Source organism: Coffea eugenioides, unplaced genomic scaffold (assembly GCF_003713205.1).
Source record: "Coffea eugenioides isolate CCC68of unplaced genomic scaffold, Ceug_1.0 ScVebR1_211;HRSCAF=849, whole genome shotgun sequence".
NCBI classification, from domain to species: domain Eukaryota; kingdom Viridiplantae; phylum Streptophyta; class Magnoliopsida; order Gentianales; family Rubiaceae; genus Coffea; species Coffea eugenioides.
Window position 1 is genome coordinate 30,855 of NW_020862578.1, and position 15,427 is coordinate 46,281.

Here is a 15,427-nt window from a genome sequence, read left to right on the forward strand (position 1 = left end):
CTTGGTTGGTGTGAATCAAGAAGGAATGTGGTTGCTCAAGCTCTCACTTCTCTCTCTCTCTTGGTCGGCTGGAATGATGCAGAAATGGAAGGAAATGAAGCTAAGTTTGTCTTATAAGAAGATGGAAAGATAAGAATTAATTCTAGCCACAAGTTTGGCTAACACTTGGTTTAATCTCAACCACAAAATTTTCTCTTTCTTCCTTGCATTTTCTAACTTCAATTTCTTGGTCAAATCTGATGTTAATTAAGGAGATATTTTATCCAAGAGTCAATAAGTTTGTTTGGTAAGAAAAATGGTAGGCAAGTGGTGCGTTCAATCGGTAGTGCGCGGGACCCGTCGGTTCGCGCCGTTTTTCTTAAAAACTCACGTACTACTGTTTTTTTTTCTTCCCATTCACTAACCTTATATCATTGCTACTACTCACATATTATTTCTCACTTAAAAGTCACTTTTAATCTCCAAATTTAATCCTTACTTTGTACCGAAAATTCATCCGGTGAAAAATTGCGAAAACCCTAATTTTACTCCGATCTTAAAACCAAAGGTGAAAACCTACTTTCTAGGTTTATTTACACTTATCGTGGAATAAATGGGGTAGCAAGCCTTAATAAAAATAATAATTTCCAAATAAAGGGACATTTTTAAAATAACATGAGGGATTTTCCAATTCCATAAATTTAATTTAGAGTTTCTATTAAAAGATGAGATATTGAAGGAAACCAGTTAATCACAAGTAAACTAGGGTTTTTGATTAAAATTTTAGGGTTTCTAATCTTTTTAAAACAAAATAAGGTTTTAAATCAAACCCAAAGAAATACACTTTAGTATCTTATTTACAAACAATCTCCTAATTTTCGGGGCGTCACAGAATTGGCCTTGACTTAAAACATGAAAGTTGTAGGGAATGACATTTTAGAGGTGCCTACAAAATTTCAGGTCAATCGGAGTAGTGTAGAATGAGAAAATTCGAAATTACTATTGTTGTTCTGGTTTTACCCGAATGTAAGAATTGCGCCAGTAATTGGTTGTTTTGGCTGGAATTGCTTCGGAATTAGTTGTTGAGATCTTCTGATGAAATGTAACCCTGTTTCTTAGCTTTCATCTGGTTTTGGAATTTCTGGATTTGGACTTGGATAGCCTGCTTTATGATGTTTCCGCTAGAATGCGTTATGTGAATCTGTTTTTGTGATTCTGGTATGGTATCTTGCATTTTTGACCTGGTTACACTCGAAACTGGGTTGAGTGACCGTCTGCAATGTTGTAACCCTGTCTTTTAGCTTCGAAACTGTGTATCTTGCACCTTCATCCGACAATCGTAGCGCCTTTGGTGCCATTACCGCAAAATGACGTCAAAACCTGTTTTTCTGGTTTTGAGCTTAACTTTCATTTCCGGACTTTTCCCTAGTTTGACTTGTACTAGTACTACTTGGAGCTTGCTGAATGGCTATTGGATGAACTTGTTGTTGTATACCTTTGGGTTGGAATGAGGAAATAATGAAGCCATGATGGCTGGAAAAGTTAGCAAATTCAGGGGAAGTGCTGTCCGAACTTTGAAAGGACTTGATTGCATTGAGTTTGTGATCTAAGACTTGGATTTGAGCAAGGCAATGATATATGATGGATGGTTTCTGAGCCAAAGAGGTGAGTGACCTCAAACTATTTCTAAAGTTATTTATGAACCGTTTCCTGCATTATTTACTTTTGAACTGTTTCCACAGTTACTTTTGAACCGTTTTCTTGCATTATTACCTTTAAACTGTTTCCAAAGTTACTTTTGAACTGTTTTCTTGCATATCATGCGTGCTTGCATATGAGTGTTCCTTGTTGCTGTATTCCTTGATTTATTGGCTTGTTATTATTGATTGATAATGTGTTAAGTGCTTTCAATGATTGTTAAAACGAGTTTTCTAGGCGAGTGTGTACTTTATCGCACTCGACCTAAATAAATATGAAATTTTCAATGATTAATGATTAAATGCTAGTTGCGCATGAATGTAAGCCGTTTGGCTAAACTGGCCACTGCCCTTCGTTACCGATCGACTCGAGCCAGAAGCGGACTCGGTCGGGCGATATGGTGACCCTGGGTGAATTTGGTATACTCGAGTATTACCTTGGAGTCCGGCTACGTCCGGATGGGTGGAGTCCGGCTACGTCCGGATGGGTAGAGTCCGGCCAACGTCCGGAAAAAAAAAAAAAGATCAAAAGAACAAACAAATAGCTCCATGTGGGCCCGTATCCTTTTAATGAATGTTACTATCGCTTTCCATTGTACATGTTTCTTGAATTATTGATACTCCACATTTAATGTTTTGTAAATGTTGTAATTGTTTCTGGACTTATCATTTGATTTATGACATCATTGAAATGAACTATTGTTAAACCGATTTGATTACTGATTTTACTGGTTACTCGCTGAGCTTCTAGCTCACCCCAAAAATATTTTATTCCCCTCCACAGGGGCTCAAGGCGAAAGAAGGACTTGTAGTACTTATTCACGTGACTGGATAGCCTATGTTTTGTACAATTTGGATTTGGAAATCATTTTATGTATAGTTAGGAATTGTTTCCGCTTCGCTTATGACATGTAATTATTGGAGAATTCGATGTAATATTCGAGTTTTATCTTGTAATCTGTTTGAGGAATGTAGTGAACGACTGAGTCCCGGCGAGAGCTGGGCAGGCGGCCCGCCGAACCCTCTGGTTCGCCTTAGGGGGAGGTGGGGCCGTCACAGAAACAGTGTTAGGGAGCCACTTGCACCAAGTGTCGCGCCCCACTTTTTGAATGAATGTGTTTGTGATGGGTGTGTGAGTAGTGGAATGTGAGCGTGTGCGAAATGAAAAGTAAAAAGGCCATGGGACTTGAGAATGCGACGATTTGGCCAAACAAAGTTCAAAAGGGGGTTTTTAATGAAAAATGGAGTCGCCACTTGGTATTGAGTTAGGGTGTACCAAGTCACCCAAAAAGAAATTTTCTAAAGGAAAGATAGAAAGAAACCCCTTTTGAACGACTCCTAGTCCACGTAAACCAACGAAAAAGGTTCGGGAGTCACATTTGACGAAGGGGAAGGCAAGGATAAAATCCAAGGCACCCCTTCGACCTAGCCAAGGCTAGTTGCGTGATTTAGCCCCACCTTTCCTAATTTTTCTACCCAAGGTATGTATCGCATATTGGATATGTCTATATGAATGCAAAACCCTAGACCTAGGGGTATTGGGGGAAATTTCTCTTCAAAGGTTGAGTGGTGCTAATCACATTAATTGTGAAGCCCAATAATGATCCTTTTGGAGAGGTCACACCTAAACCTAAATGACGTGAAAAATGAGTGGGATGCATGCCATGTGAAAGTGTGAGTTTGTGTGAAGTGAAAAAAATGAAAAAAGTAATAAGATATAAGTGAAGGTGTGCAAACGTAGATGAAAGTACTCGTGTGCGAGTGAAGATAAAAATGTGCAAGTGAAGATAAAAAAGTGTTCGTGTGCAAGTGAAGATAAAAAGTGTTCGTGTGCAAGTGAAGGTGATAAAAAGGTGCATGTGTGCAAATGAGACAAAAGTGAAAGTGAAATGATAGAGTGGATTGAGAGTGCATGAGCCTAGGGAATTCATGCATATTGGGTACGGGGAGACCTAAATCGTGACTTGATTTTTCCTTTGATAGAGGGAATATAAGCGTGCTAAGGCTTAGAAAAGCCACACTCGTCTATATCCCATATTTAAGGGGACTCTCAGGCAAATGTACACTATACTAGTATTGTCGCGCCCCACTTTTCGAATGGAATCGTGATGTGTGTGTGAAGTGTGGTGTGAATGTGTGCAAAATGAAAGGTAAAAAGGCCATGGGACTTTGGAAAGCGACGATTTGGCCAAATGAAATTTTAAAAAGGGTTTTTTTAAATATGAAAACGGAGTCGCCACTTGGTATAGGTTTGGGGTGTACCAAGTCACCCAAAAAGTGTTTTTTAAAGACAAAGTAGTAAAACCCTTTTTAAAACGACTCCTAGTCCACGTAAGCCAAAGAAAAAGGTTCGGGGGTCACGTTTGACAAAGGGGAAGGCGAGGATAGAATCCAAGGCACCCCTTTGACCTAGCCAAGGCTAGTTGCGCGACTCAAACCAATTTTCCCTAATTTTTCTACCCAAGGTATGTATCGCGTATTGGATATGTCTATATGCATGCAAAAACCTAGACCTAGGGGGATTGGGGGAAATTTCTCTTCAAAAGGTTGAGTGGTGCCAATCACATTAATTGTGAAGCCCAATAATGATCCTTTTGGAGAGGTCACACCTAAACCTAAATGACGTGAGAAATGAGTGGAATGCATGCCATGTGAAAGTGTGAGTTTGTGTGAAGTGAGAAAAATGATAAAAGTAATAAGATAAGAGTGAAGGTGTGCAAATGTAGATGAAAGTACTCGTGTGCGAGTGAAGATAAAAATGCTCGTGTGCAAGTGAAGGTGATAAAAAGGTGCATGTGTGCAAATGAGACAAAAGTGAAAGTGTAATGATAGAGTGGATTGAGAATGCATGAGCCTAGGGAATTCATGCATATTGGGTACGGGGAGACCTAAATCGTGACTTGATTTTCCCTTTGATTAGAAGGCGAAACTAGCGTGCTAAGGCTATCGAGTAGCCACACTCGCTCGTTTCCCTTATCAAGAGGGGACACTCAAGCAAAATGAACCCTATAGCTAGTATGGGATGCAAAACCTAAAGTGAGGGAAAAAGGGGGTCGAGGATCATGCCAAATGATAAAACTAAGGAAAATGCGTGATATGTAGTGAACAGGCAAATAATGCATTAATGAAAAATAAAGGAAAAATTCTATTGGGTCTAGCGTTGGACTAGCCCTTTCTATGAATTCCTAATGAAATAATGAGCCACAACTAGCGTTGGACTAGTGTGGCGACGTACATTCATCCATTCCATTCATTCATGGTTATGAAAGCAAGTAGACATGCCAAAACGCTCGTAAACACGTAGCACGTAGCACTTAGCATGCTCGACTAGATGCAAGAGCCTACCAAAGCAATTTAACATGTAACAACAAAAGCAAGCAACCAAGGGGAAGGGGAAATGGACCAGATGCTCTACGAGCCCTATCTATTACAAGCCAAGAGGTGTACACATACCCCATAAAAGCATAAAGGGGAAGGGGAAATGGACAGATGCTCTCCGAGCCCTATCTATTACAAGCCAAGAGGTGTACACATACCCCATAAAAGCATAAAGGGGAAGGGGAAATGGACAGATGCTCTCCGAGCCCTATCTATTACAAGCCAAGAGGTGTACACATACCCCATAAAACTTAAATAAAAGTAAAAAGCAAGTTAATGCATGCAAAGAGGTAAGGAAAGCGGAGTAGGCATGCATATTCACATAACACGTAGAAGCACGTAGGGTCAAATGAAATGCAAATGAAGGATAGAGTGTACCTCCCTTGAAGCGACGCCCTAACGTAGTGAAATTACTAACTTACCCTCCAAAATAATAAAAAGGTCAAGGTACCACTTAAATTATCAAATAATCACATGAAACAAAAATTAAATATGAAAAATGAAAGTTAAACACTAAATTGAGTCAATTAAATTATTTACATAGACAAACCAACCATGCACAAAGCAACTAATGCAAGAAGGACTTAATTAGAGGGACTGAAAATTTCTGAAAAAAGAGTAAAATAAAGTACCAAAATTGATGACTTAAGATGAGACCCATAAAAAATCAAATGCAAAAAAATGTGATTAGAACACAAATCCAAGCTAAAAAAAAAAATCTATTAAAACTTATTGAACCTCAAAATGTATCCTAAAACTCGCTAAACGTCCTACCCAAAATCATGTCAAAGCAAACCAAAAGCAATTAAGATTCTAGAATGACAAAAGTGATTAAATTGTTCAACTAATCGGACCATAACAAGACAAAGGGGGAACTTAAGGGGGTAAAAGTGCAAGTGTTTTAGGACCTAATTGCAAGAATTTGTAATGTAATTGGGCCATAATGTATTGCTGCAAAAATCAGAGAGACCCAATTGATTAATTTTCTCAACTATTTGGGCTGTAGTGGCATTAATTGGAAGTCAAGGGGTCAAAGTGAAAATGTTTTAGACACTTTCCATGCAGACCATGCAAGCCACGAAGGAATGTTTCTGCAACATTTCTTATGTTCTTAAACTTCAGCAACTTTGCCCAAACAAATTCACACAACCATCTCACCAAAACCCAACCTCACACTCCTACCGAATTTATCATGCATGCAAGGTAGAAGATTTCTGCATTTTGAAGCCTTCTGCAACATAGACATATGCCAGCTACATTTTCATTTCCAAACTTCAAAATTCAGACCCCAAGCATTCGGCTTTGCTTAAGAGCTTTACCAAAAGTCAAAACTTGAAATTAAGCAACAAGATGTATCACTTCAACATTCAAACAGGCAAGAGCAATAAGAGAAAAACATGCAATTTCTTGGAAAATTTCCTACGAGCCTCAGCCAAGTTACGAAGGAAACTCATTCTGCAGCAACATTTCAGTAAGCTATGGAGCTTTGACAACCGAGAATGAATCAGGACTTTTCCAATCAAACAATCAGGAGTTTTGGATTAAGAAAAACTACAGCAACACTACAACTCAAACAAACAACAAACATAAGAGAAACCATGCAAGTTCTTAAACTTTATGCAGGCCTACGGACGAAACATTTTTCTGCTCCATTTCTATCATGAATTCCCTTCCAGTTTATCGGGCAAATATGTTCATCAAATGCCAGGAATTCCACTATCTATCATTGACTAAACATGCAACTTCATTGCAAGATTAAAACGAGAATTGAAGCTGAGCATCAAGGGTATAAACTAAACAGCAAAACAGCAATAAAAGAGGAAAAAGTGCCGCAACTTTCTGCAATTTTCTGGTCAATGTTGCTTCTGCAACTTAAAGAAAACAGCCAGCTGCATTTTTGTCCACAAACTTCTACCATCAAATGCAATCTTTTGGCAAACAAGGTTCATGCAAAACCTTCTAATCATCTCCAATCAAGAACATTTAACACTCCAACGAATAAACGAAAACTGAAACCATTGCCTATGAAAATTTTCAGCAAACCGAGAGTGAAACTTGCTGAAATTTTCTATTGCAGCAACTCCCTTGCTCAGCCTAAACGAATTTAGGTAGGACAAACCAAATGCAAGAGTCTAGAGGCACAAACTTGGGGAAGGGAGAGGGGAAGGACAAAACATCCTCTAAATGTTACGAACACTTGCTGCAAAATTTTAGACACGACCTTCCCTTCCATGAAGACCAAATTTTGATTCAAATGCGCAGCTTAGATTAGGTATTTCTTATCTTAACATCACAATTTTAAATTGAGCAACAAAACTTCATGATGATTACAATCAAATGACCAGAAACTTGGAAAGGTGCCATACGATAAATCTGGAAAGGAAAAAAATGCAGAAAAGGACGGACAAAAACTGTTATAACTTTCTTATTATTTCATCAACTCAAGCTGAATATCAGAATTTTGGCTTGGGCGTGCATGTGGTGCATAAACTGAGCAACAAATCCCAGATTTCAGTCCAAACAAAAAGTTCCAACAACAACCAAGACAAAAGCTCCAACGTCCGAACCAAACCAGATGATTAAAAACGAAACAAGCTACTTTTCTTCATGATTGTATTCGACAAATCAAATGGACAGGCCATGCTAAAATCCTTCCTTTTCAAAGCTAGGAACTTGCTATTGAATTTCAATCTAGGAACGGAATATGATTGACACCCAACAAATTTCAGACCCTACCATGCCCGACATGCCAAAAAACATCAAAAGTTCACAGCTTTAAAATACAAACCATAAGCCAACGATATTCTTCCCATTACCTTCTGCCCAAAATCAAAAGTTTCAAACCCAATCATGGCAAGGCTACAATGTTAACATTAAAAAGATTTGAAAAGAGGAAGTAAACATCCATATACCTGAACAGCAAAATGAGGCAGCTTGGCTTTCCAACGATGGTAGTAGCCGGCTATGGAGGTGCTGGATTTCTCCTTCACGAACTACTTGCCCTTTCTTTTACTTGGAATTCCCCCTTTAGCCGTTCACTCTTCTCCTCCTACACTAGCTCTCTGTGTTTTGTTTTTGCCTTGAAAACCCCTTCTAAAACCCTTGCTTAGTTCTTCTGTTTGCCCGTCGATCTCTCCCTCAAAAATCCCTTTTCGGCTGATGCTTCTTGTCTGCTTTTATATGGAACTCCAAGGCCCTTAAACCCTCCACTGAATGGTCAGGATGAAGGCCAGCCTCTGCCTTCATCCTGCCCTTCAGTGGCACGCACGAAACTAGCCCTTTGCAAGCTGCCAAAAATGCAGCTTGCAAGCCGCGATCATCATTTTTTTTTTTTTTTTCAAGAAAATTAATTGATTAACATTGATAACTAATTAACAAAATACATAATAATAAAAGAAAACTAATGAAGAAAAGCTAAATTAAAATGAAATGCTAACGCTAATTATTCTTGTTTTCTTTTCTTTTCTTTTTCTCTTGTTTTTTCCAAATTAATAGATGAAATGGTAAAATAAAGTAAAAAACAGTAATTTAATTAATCGTCAAGTGAAAATGAATAAACTAAAAATAAAAAGCGGCAAAACTGCTATTTTCTACTTTTCGCTTTCATTTTTATTTTCCACTTTCATTTTTGTTCTTTGCTTCTTTTTCTTCTCTTTTTTTTTTCTTTTCAAGAAAGCCTTGAATAAAACAAAAATGATTAAAATATGTTTTTGATGTTTTTTCTTTCTTTTCTTTTTTTCTAAAACCTCTATTGCTAATTTTTTAAACTTAAAAGCTAAAACTAAAACTAAAACTAAAAGTAAACAAGAATAAATAGCAAATGAAATAGGTCAATTAAAAGGGCGAAAATGAATAAAACTAAAATATCATAACAACTAATAGAGCAAAACACACAAAAATGCAAGCAATCTAAAATGAAAATCATGAAATAGATGCTACATAAAATTATTCAAAAATTTGGTGTCTACAGTTTGCCCCTCTTTGTCAGAGTTTTGAAAAAACTTGAGACAAAGAAGTAGACACCAAATACTTACCTGTGTTATTTGGCTGCAAAAGATTCCAACGAACAGGAATTCTAATACGGGGCTGATCAGAATAAAAAGGGACTGACCCGAACCAGAATTGAAAACGGGACTGACCCGAACAGAATTGAAAACGGGACTGACCCGAACAGAAATTTAAACGGGACTGACCCGAACAGGAATTTAAACGGGACTGACCCGAACAGGAATTTAAACGGGACTGACCCGAACAGGAATTTAAACGGGACTGACCCGAACAGAAATTTAAACGGGACTGACCCGAACAGGAATTTAAACGGGACTGACCCGAACAGAAATTTAAACGGGACTGACCCGAACAGGAATTTTAAAATTGGGATAGACCCACGGGATAGACCCGGACAGAAATATAAAATTGGGATTGACTAGAGATAGAAAATTCAAATGGGATTGTATGAAGAAAACTGTATAAGACTTTATCTGAAAACGTATCCACAGATTTGCCCCAGTAAATGAATTGGTCAGTGGGGTTTAACCCGAACCTGCCATGATGATCGACCAGTGGGATAATACCCGATCCTGCCGAGGTTGGCGGGATGAAATCCGGTCCCAATTTGATAAAAAAGCGGTCAGCGGGATTATACCCGGTCCTGCCGAGATTGGCGGGATGAAACCCGGTCCCAATTTGTAAAAAGCGGTCAGCGGGATTATACCCGGTCCTGCCGAGATTGGCGGGATGAAACCCGGTCCCAATTTGATAAAAAAAACGGTCAGCGGGATTATAGATTGGCGGGATGAAACGGTCCTGCCGATTGAAAAACCGCACCCGGGTCTGGTCCTGCCGAGATTGGCGGGATGAAACCCGGTCCCAATTTGATAAAAAAACGGTCAGCGGGATTATACCCGGTCCTGCCGAGATTGGCGGGATGAAACCCGGTCCCAATTTGATAAAAAAAACGGTCAGCGGGATTATACCCGGTCCTGCCGAGATTGGCGGGATGAAACCCGGTCCCAATTTGTAAAAAGCGGTCAGCGGGATTATACCCGGTCCTGCCGAGATTGGACTTGATTTGATTTTTGATTTTTGTTTGGTGATTTTTCTTTTCTTTTCGCTTCTTCTTTTTTTTTTTCGACTTTTGAGAATCTTTCCAACAAGATAATTTGCCCTATTATGATGGATTTTTGCAACTTGAGTGTGTTGATTCTGTATTGCCATGTTGTTGCACCTTTTGATCAAATTTGCTTGCAATATTTTCGATTTGCCTTTGTTCACCAGAGGACTCCTTCCAACACCGATTCCGGTGCGAGGTATGATTGTTTTCGTCTATGCATGGAATTTTCCTGCAAAAGAGAAAAAATAAAAGAATTGCCACCATCATTTGATCCGCTTGCCTTTTGAGAATTGTGTAAACATAAGCCTTTTGATGCCTTCGTCGAAGTTGGCCGCGGCATCTGACTTGGTTGGATTTATCATTCAAAATGTCTCTGCTTTTCCAGACTGACCGGGTAAGCTTTTTGCCATATTGCGAAGCCTTCGTATTTGGCTTGGTTGCACCTTAGCCCTTTTTAAGAGATGACTGAACCCAAGTATGCTTCGAGCAAACCACGGGGGTTGTCATTTACCACAATTCAATGATAAAGAATGAGGTATGCAAGAAAAATTCACATGAATATGCACAAGAATGCACTCACAACTATTTGTGCTTAAATTTTATAAAAATGCCATGAATGCAAAAAATTTGGTAAAAATGAATTTCCTAAGAATGTATTTGCCAAAGAATGTTTTACAAAATGACACAGTTTTGGCCAAAGGATGTGTATTCGAATCTCTGAGTATCCTTGTTCTGGAATTCAATATTGGCAGGGGCATGACAAAAAAAAGAGGAGAAATCCAAATGGACCAAATCACCAGTTGTTCCTCCTTGTGCTTGCTCATTGCAGAAATCCTACCTTGACGCCCTTTCGGGTTTTCACCAAGGTTCCTCCCACTCCTTTTCTTTTGTTTTGTTTTTGTATTTTTCCTTTTTTTTTCTTTCTTTTCTTTTTCTCCTTTTCTCTTGAGGTGCCCTTTCGGGTTTTCACCTAAGGAACAATGGAAAAGCTCAACCATAGTCGACTCAGAAATGTAAGTTGAAGATTGCTGGCATCAGTAAAATGCGCTTCCCTTATAGACTTAAACGAAGGCATTATGGACATCACTTGCCAGTTGATTAGCAAATTTTCCAATAGAAAATACGGCAAATGACGAAAGCCAGGACTTTAGGCTTTTGAAATGAAGTCAGGTGGGGTGTTTTTCAAGAAAAGTTGAGGCTTGAAAGCAAATTTTGACGAGAGGGGTGTGAAATAGCCTGAGATTGCATCATTTTGAAATTATTTCCCATTTTGAACAAAACTGAGGAAATTTTGCCCCAGTTTGATTGGATTTTCTTTCTTTGCAATTTCTTTATTGCATTCTTCTTACTATTTGCATTTTTTTCTTCAAAAGACTAAATTTGCCCCAGTGTGGGGTTCTTTTTCCTTTTTCATCTCTTTCAAAATAAATTTGCCCCAGTGTAGGGTTCTTTCTTTTTCCATATCTCTTTCAAAGATAAATTTGCCCCAGTGTGGGGTTTTCCTTTTCTTTCTGATCACTTTTCAAAATGAATTTGCCCCAGTGTGGGGTTTGCAATTCTCAGGGGTTGCCAAACGAAAATTATTGTTCTGATAGTTCAAAGGGGATGACTAGGGATGAAACGTCTTGATTGGAAAGGAAGATGGCCTGACTTTTGCCTCGTCTCTTGCATGATTCCCTAAAAGAAACTTTGCATAATCAAATAAAAAACATCTTACACATGTCCGAATTGATAGGTTGAGGGAATGTCTGTCCTTCCATCTCTCCTTTGAACACCCAATAAGCTTTGCCGATTTGAAGCAAATTTGCCTTCGACTTCGTCTTTCATCGCTTTAGCACTTTGTTTCCTTCTTCAGAAGATCGGCGGCGGATCCTTTTGTTATGAACATAGGCCATGCGTTTTGACAACGTTGGTCATAGCATATAGCATTCAACTTCTTTTCATCAATCAGAATCAATCGTTAATGATACTGCTTTAACCAATCAACTTCCAACCTGGCTGGAAAGAGATTTTCTCGAATGAAGGGATTTATCAATGAAGGAATTTTCAAATGAAAGAGTTTTTCCAGTGAAGGGATTCCTTAATGAAGGGATTTTTCCAGTGATGTGATTTTTAATGAAGGGATTTTCAATGGTTTTCTCAATGAAAACTTTCTCAATGAAGGATTTTCTTAATGAAGGCTTTCTCAATGAAGGAATTTCTCAATGAGGGCTTTTTAATGGAGGGATTTTCAATAAAGGGTTTCATCAAATTCCAAAGCAGTGATATTCAAAGAGTCAAATAACTTTACCTTTGGCCATCTCAAAGAATTAACAAAAAATCAAGACAATAATCAAATAAACAAATAATCAAATTGCAAAAGATGCTTTCATTAAGCTATGTACATATGCAAGAAAAAGTTTTCATGAATTTTAGCAAATGACACCCCCTAGATTTATCAAAATTCCCTTCGAGAGGGAAGATAGTCAGCCATCCAATTTGTGAAGAGCTCTTCAAGACCTTCAAATTTCATCATTGGAGGTGGATGCCTCGAAGGTGTCCTTGTGTTCAGGAAAAGGATTTGTACTTATATTTGGTGCTTGTTCTTCCCTTCCTTTCAAAATTATGTCTCCGGCCTCAATCATGTCTTGGATTTTGTGTTTAAGTACCCAACAATTGACAGTAGAATGTCCAGGAGCTCCAGAATGGTAGGCACAAAAAGATTGAGGATTATAACCAGGGGGAACTCCTTTAGTATAGACTTTAGGAGGTATTGTACCAATTTTGCCCGCGGCCTTGAGCTGCTCATACAGTTGATCCAAGGGCCGACCTAAATTGGTAAAAGTTCTATATCGGGCCGGGTCTCGGATGCCAGCGGTTTGTTGATAGTTGTAACTATGGTTGGCGGGTAAGGTGGGTCTTGGATGATAAGGAGAGCGAGGTCTAGTTTGAAAGTTATGTGGAGAAATATGGAATGGTGTTGTAGGTGTGTTTAGGTAATTTGGTCGAGGTTGCGGGTGGTTAATAGTGGTATGGTACACAGGTTGAAGGTGTGGTTGGTATGGATAATGGGGGGAGTAGGTGGGATATTGTTGGGATCTAGGCCGGAAAGAAACTCCTTGTTTCGAGACAGATGAAACTTCCTCTTCCCTCTTTTTGAACAGGAATTTCTTGTTATTGCTGCCTTGATTTTGCATTGCTTCCAATTGTGATTTCAGAGCCGACACATTAACGATCTTTCCAGCCTTCACAAAATCATCATATTCTTCAAGCTTGTTGACGATAGCAGCAAATGAGCATCCAGTCATGCGAAAGATTTCCTCAAAATACGGGGGATCGTGTGCTTTAATGAAGGTGCGAATGATTTCATCTTCAGTCATTGGTGGCTCGACTTTTGCAGCTATTTTCCTCCACCTTTTGGCATATGTCTTGTGGTCCTCAGAGGGTTTTCTTTTTGTCCCTTCCAACGTGGTTCGTGTAGGAGCCAGCTCGCAATTATACTCGTATTGCCTTACAAAAGCTTTGGACAAGTCGATCCAGGTTTTTACTTCTTCGGGCTTCAGGTTGGAGTACCAATCAAGTGCATCCCCTTCCAGACTTTCAGGGAATAACCTTAAAGGCAAATTCTCGTCATCTACGGGCTTTCCCAACTTGTTAGCAAACAGTCGGAGATGTGTTTTGGGATTACCAGTTCCATCATATTTGTTAAATTTAGGGGTTTTGAACCCCTCAGGTAACTGCACATTCGGGAAAAGGCAAAGCTCGTCGTAATCCAGAACTCCTTGCTTGTTCAACCCCTGACTCTTCATCATAAACTCATCAAAACGATCAAGGCGTTTGAGCAGCTTTACATCAACGGGAGCAGATGATTCCCCCATTTCTGCCTTGGTTTGAACAATATGGTCTGGTAGGAATGGCTCAGCAGCAGTGTGATAAAAAGTATGTGGCTCAGGTGGTATGTTTGAGGTGATTTGCGGTTGGGGACCTTGCATGTGAGTAGGAAAGAACGAAGGGTTAGGAGGGTAAGTGTATGGCAAATGTATGGTAGGATAGGTGAAAGTTCCTTCAGGTGGAATGATGAAGGGAGGAGTAAAAGTAGTTTGGGTCGTGGGCATGACCAATGACTCTGGCCCCGATTGACTGATGAGTACAGACTCAGGTTGAACTCCGCTACTGATAAGCTCATCGATTAATTTCTTTTGAGCGGCCATTTCTGACGCCATTTCCCCAAACTTCGTAAGCATCTCGGTCAGTTGGACCCCCAAACTTGCAGTCTCAGGTTGGGCTGTAGTAGCAGACTTATCCGACAGTTCCGGTTGCGAACTCATGTTTACACGACTTCTCCGGGCTTGATCACGGGATCGCGTTATGATGGGGTTTCGACGAGAAGCGATGTTTAAATATTGCCTGAAAATTTTGAAAGATTGCCTTTAGATTCAACTCTCGCTCAATTATTCCAACGAAAATAAAGAAAAGGAAAAGAAAAAGGCAAGAGTTAGTAGATATCCAGAAAAATCGGATGCATGTCCTATGGGGGAACCCTTTTATGCCAAGGGTAGGCCTAGCATGAAAATGCAATCCTCCAGAGCAGGCACTATACAATACCTGATGGATCCAATCAGCTTATGGAGTGAAAATAATTTTGAAAAAATTTGGCCCATTGGAATAAGAAGAGACGTTTGTCAAAATGAGGACCTCGTCCGAAGGGATTGATTACTTTTTGATTTTGCAAAACGCACGGGTTTGACCTTGACGAACTTCCTATCAAAGAGATTGGAATTCGTTGATAAAATTTCTCAGTGAATTACGGGTCAAAACCCTAATTGATCAAGTGATTGGATGCAATGGACGGTTTTCTTCAAAATTGACTAGATTTCCCAATTTGGAATTTCGACATTGAAATCCTAATTGGTCAAATGAAATTGACAATTTATTAAAATCGACCGGATTACCCTAAAAAGGGAAACAGGTCAAATGAATTGGAAATTGATGACCCTAAAAAGGGTAAATTGGCAAAATTTATTCAAAAATCGAAAAAGGGTAAATTGGTCAAAAGACCCTAAAAGGGGTAATTTGGTCAATTGAATTGATAATTTATTCAAAAATCGACCGGATGACCCTAAAAAGGGTACATTGGTCAAATGGATTGATGATTTATTCAAAATCGACCGAATGACCCTAAAAAGGATAGATTGGTCAAAAGATTTGATGATTTATTCAAAATCGACCGAATGACTCTAAAAAGGGTAAATTGGTCAAAAGACCCTAAAAAGGGTAGAAT